Genomic DNA, 5,859 nt, shown 5'->3' on the forward strand with positions numbered 1-5,859 from the left:
GCAGTTGGAGTAGAAGATTGAAGACTCAGCAAAGGCAAGGAGTTGCAGTGTCAACAAAGGCTTCGATGAGGACGTCGAAGGAATAAGTGGGGGAGAGTGTCACGGACAAACTTCCAAGCAGGATGTTTAATGTAATGCTTATGTATGTCTGTGTCTTTTGGTATGTTCATGCTTTATACAGCATATAGAGGGATGGCCGAAGGCTTAATAGTCCCATTATAGTTAGGTTGGTGGCCGCTTTAGGCTTGTAAATAAAGGTTGTGTCATGAGGACACGTGTGAGAGATTTTTGGTCTGTAGTGGACCATTTTACCCTTTATTGTGCAACTGTTCAGAGCTTGTAAAATCTGTTTGTAATTTGCATTGTCAATGAAGTGTTTTCGGAGATGTTTTCTTATGGATCCCGAGTGAGGCGTTCTCTCTAACCCGTTCTCTCTTTTGTTGGTCCTAAGGGACAATGGGAGGCTTCGGGGAGGCTGACCTTTGCGGACGGACACGCAAGGGTACCGCACGACATAGGCAAAACCAGCTAAGTCCGTGACAGCCTGTCGGTGGCGGTGCCACCGCTTGTCAATTTCAACATTGACAGAGTTCTGGCAGTGCCACCATCGGAACTCTCGGGTTTTAGGCGATGCCACCGCCCGAACTCTCGGGTGCTGAGCGATGCCACCGCCCAGTCTGGCGGTACCACCACCCGACCCTTCGGGCTCTGGGCGGTGCCACCGCCTAGTCTAGTGGTTCCACCGCCTAGGTCACTGGTTGGGCTTCAAGTCCGGCGCAAACCAAGTCACATTCAGGCCCAGTTGGCCCCTAACCAGGATATAGGATTATCCTTTAATCCTAACCCTAATTACATGCAAACGACGCAACTGAAAATATAGTCCTAAGCAAGTTTTAAAACGGCAAACGTCGAGTCTTGTTCCGGCGAGCATTCCGGCGATCTTTCGGCGGACTTCCGATGCACCTTCGGATTTCTTCCGATGGACTCCCAATAGGCTCCTGATCTTGTGGCGAGTTCAGTGAGTAGCCGAGCCTTCTCGGTGATCTCTGTGAACCTCCGACGATCTCTTCGGCAGACTTCCGAAAACTCTGACACGTCCCCGATTTCTTCTCGGTTGGCCCTGGCAGCATCTCTAACGAATCTTTGGACTCTCAAACACTCATCGAACTTGACTCTGGTTTCCTTGCTTTATGTTTATAGGCTATTGTAGTTAATCCTGCACACTTAGCTCAATAATATGGATTAGAACCCATTAATTGATTTCATTATTAAAATCTGAGATTCAACGATCTCCCCCTTTTTGATGATGACAATCAATCGATGATGGAGATAAACATAACTCCCCCTATCTATGTGCCATATTATGAGAAGATAAAAATACTTAAATTTGGTCTCTTGAATTCAAGCCTAAACTGATAAGTTTTATCCGTTGATCTTATCGTTATTCTCTTTAAGCATGAGTAAATACGAAACTTCATATTTCTCATCATTTTCAAGTCGAATGATAAAAAACAATTATCCCTTCGACTATAGATAAAAATTTTCAACATGAATTAAATGTGAGGCATGATTTCATATGATCAACCAATCTAAGATCTTGCGATATTCTCAAAGATTTTTGTAGGGCATATAAGACATTTGTATTACACAAGCTTTTGCAATTCATATAAGTCATGCTATCGATGCGTATTAAGTCATGCTATCGAAGATCTTGCGATATTCTCAAAGATTTTTGCAAGGCATATAAGGCATTTGTATTATACAAGCTTTTGCAATTCATATAAGTCATACTATCGATGCATATTAAGTCATGCTATCGAAATGGTACAAGTCATGTTTTGCTCATTCTTCTCCCCCTTGGTCATCAACAAAAAGGAGAAAGATTTTAAGCGTATAATTTGTGATCATAAAACCATTGGAAAAGGAATTCAGCATTAAGATCGATCATACAAAATTCAGCATTCATTTGGAATTCATAAAAAATTCAGCATTAAGATCGATCATCACAAGTCATGTTTTGCTCATTCTTCTCCCCCTTTGTCATCAACAAAAAGGAGAAAGATTTTAAGCGTATAATTTGTGATCATAAAACCAATGGAAAAGGAATTCAGCATTAAGATCGATCATACAAAATTCAGCATTCATTTGGAATTCATAAAAAAATCAGCATTAAGATTGATCATCACAAGTCATGTTTTACTCATTCTTCTCCCCCTTTGTCATCAACAAAAAGGAGAAAGATTTTAAGCATATAATTTGTTATCATAAAACCATTGGAAAAGGAATTCAGCATTAAGATCGATCATACAAAATTCAGCATTCATTTGGAATTCATAAAAAATTCAGCATTAAGATCAATCATCACAAGTCATGTTTTGCTCATTCTTCTCCCCCTTTATCATCAACAAAAAGGAGAAAGATTTTAAGCATATAATTTGTGATCATAAACCATTGGAAAAGGAATTCAGGATTAAGATCGGTCATAAAAAATTCAGCATTCATTCGGAATTCATAAAAAATCAGCGTTCATCCAGAATTTAAACATTCATCTTTTATTCAAAATACATCACAAAAAAAAAGGTTCAGCTTTCATTCAAAGGAAAGAAGATGACAAAATTCTAACTTGGCATTAAGAGTAATTATACAAGGATCGCATATCAAAGTAATAGAATAAAAAGTTATATCGACTAATCCTTAGGAGGAAATCCATAGTTCTTATATATGACATCTATTTTTTGATTCATTTGTTGTAGTTCCTTCAAAATTTCAATTTGCTGAATTTGAATTTGCTCTTGCTGTGATTTAAGTTGGTCTTGTTGTGATTTGATATGATGCAATTCTGCTATAATGAGTTCTTCAGAAGATGAAGCAGGAGCTGAAGGTGCTGCTCCAAAGGGACTTGGAGGAGGAGATTCATTTCCTCTAAAGATTGGTGTTTTGGGGTGTTCTACTAGTGGGGGAATTGGATCATGCCTTCTAGGTTGTCTAACCCATATACCATTGCTAAATGTGCATCTAAGTCTTTTCAGTAGGTTTCTATTGATGGTGTTATATCGATCACTTTGAATTATTTCTTTATCGGGTGAGACACAAATGTCATGGGCAAGTATAAATCGAGTGATTAACCTCTCATATGGTAACATAATGTCTTTAGCTATAATATCCTGCATTTATTGTCGGATTGTGTATCCAAAATAGTTATGTTGATCGGTCATAATCTAATACATGGTGCTTATCTCTATTTGACTCATTTCATTATGATGTGATGAAGAATTTTAGAATTAAAGGATAGTAAGTACTCATAACTTTTAGGTATCATGCCTAGGTTTGGATTTGCAAAAATAGTTTCTAAGGCTTTGGAGTAAGTTGCTCCGATTACATTGACATCCCATTTTCCTCTAAAATAACAGCCCTTATCTTTTTCGATAATTCCTATTAGTTCATAAATAGTGCTATCAAAGATTTTAATTGGTGTTCCTAAAAGGTAGGTACTTAAGCTATCGTTTTCCACACATAGGTTTGCATAAAATAACCTCACTAACCTAGGATAAATTGGTTCATTGATTTATAGGAGAGGTAAGGCATCTAAATGTGCAAACCACCTAATGGGTTCTAGGTTTCCTAGTTCATTTAGATCAACGTGTTTACCCTTATGTATAGTTCTTGTTTCGAAATTTGGAAACCTAAGTGCTACTTCTTTGGATCTAAAAAGATTTTGGTCAAATAAATCTCCTTCAACCCTTTTCCCTTTTGTTCTTGTTGATCTCTTGGGAGTCATTATCTAGACAAGATGATAGATCAAGTATATGAAACTATGAAGAGTGGGCAAAATAATGAGAAGAGGAAGGAAAGATTTCAGATTTTACCTTATGGAGAATTTCTTGAAAGACGGAGAGCTTGAGCCAACAAGAATCCTTCTCCTAGGCTTCTAAAGGTTAGAATGAGGGTAAGAGAAGTTTTGGAGGAGTTGTGGGAGAGCTTGAACTAGTTTCTCATGGGTTGGGGGCGGTTCCACCGTCGGCCCTAACCCCTCTTTTTATAAAAGGGATCTCGGGTGGTGCCACCGCCAATCCGAGCAGTGCCACCGTCGGGCGCCCGAGGGCTTAGGCGGTGCTACCGTCGGTTCTGGCGGTGCCATCGCTGGCATGTCACGGAAGAGAAAAAAAATTCTCTTTCCTCCCCTTTTTGTTTTTCAGCGGTGTTTGGCTCAAGATAAGATAGGATCTTGGTTGTACTTTAATCTGTCATTTGAAATCGAAAAAGAATGAGGAAATCAAATCCAGGAAAGAACGGAAAGAGTATATATATAAAAAAAACTTTTCGAAAAATACATTCAAACAAGCTTATTCTCGGGGATAATTTAACATGCCCAGTTCCCTTCTAATGAATTCAAATTGGTCTTCATTTAATGCTTTTGTAAAAATGTCTGCTAATTGATGCTTTGTGTCAATAAACTCTAGAATGACATTATTGTTAAGGACATGATTGCGTATGAAATGATGCCTAACGTCGATATGCTTAGTTCTAGAGTGTTGAATTAGATTTTTGGTAAGACATATGGCACTTGTATTATCACATTTTATGGGAATATTTTTCAAGTGAATTCCATAGTCTTCTAATGTATTTTTCATCCAAACAACTTGGGCACAACATGCACTTGTAGCAATGTATTTGGCTTTCACCGTAGATAGTGCAACTGAGTTTTGTTTCTTGGAAGTCCAAGAAACAAGTGCATGTCCTAAAAATTGACATGTTCCGGATGTACTTTTTCTATCTATCCTACATCTTCCAAAATCAGTATCTGCATAAGCTATTAAATCGAATTTATTAGATTTCGGATACCACAATCCTAAATTAGGAGTTCCTTTAAGATATCTAAATATTCTTTTAACACTCTTAAGATGAGATAATTTAGGATTATATTGAAACCTAGCACAAAGTCCTACACTTAACATGATATCCGGTCTAGTCGTAGTGAGATAAAGTAGACTACCTATCATTCCTCTGTATATTTTTTGATCGAAATTCTTACCATTTTTATTCATATCTAACTTCGTCAAAGTACTCATAGGAGTGTTTATCACTTTTAAATCATCAATGTTAAATCGTTTTAACAATTCTAATGTATATTTCGATTGATTAAGAAATATACCATCACTAAGTTGTTTAATTTATAATCCTAAAAAGAAGGTTAATTCACCCATTAGACTCATTTCAAATTCATGACTCATACACTTGGCAAATGATTCACATAGTGATTCATCCGAAGAACCAAAAATAATATCGTCAACATAAATTTGCACAATAAGAAAATTATTTTCAAAGTGTTTGATAAATAATGTAGTATCAACCTTGCCTTTGGTAAAATTATTTAAAATAAGAAAAGAACTAAGCCTTTCATACCAAGCCCTAGGAGCTTGTTTTAAGCCATAGAGAGCCTTAGTCAATTTGAATACATGATTAGGAAGAAGAGAATTTTTCAAATCCGGGAGGTTGTTCGACATATACTTCTTCGAAAATAAAATCATTCAAGAAGGCACTTTTGACATCTATTTGAAATAGTTTAAAATTATTACTACTAGCATAGGCAAGGAGCATCCTAATGGCTTCTAATCTTACCACAAGAGCGAAGGTTTCTTCGTAGTCGATACCTTCTTCTTGGTTGAAACCTTTGGCCACTAATCTAGCCTTGTTTCTAATCATGATACCGCATTCGTCTTGCTTGTTTCTAAAGACCAATTTAGTACCAATGACTAAGTGGTCACTAGGTCTAGGAACAAGCTTCCATACCTCATTCCTCTTAAATTGGTTCAATTCCTCTTGCATTGCAATGACCCAAGAATCATCTTTCAAGGCCTC

Source organism: Musa acuminata, chromosome BXJ1-5 (assembly GCF_036884655.1).
Source record: "Musa acuminata AAA Group cultivar baxijiao chromosome BXJ1-5, Cavendish_Baxijiao_AAA, whole genome shotgun sequence".
Taxonomy (NCBI): domain Eukaryota; kingdom Viridiplantae; phylum Streptophyta; class Magnoliopsida; order Zingiberales; family Musaceae; genus Musa; species Musa acuminata.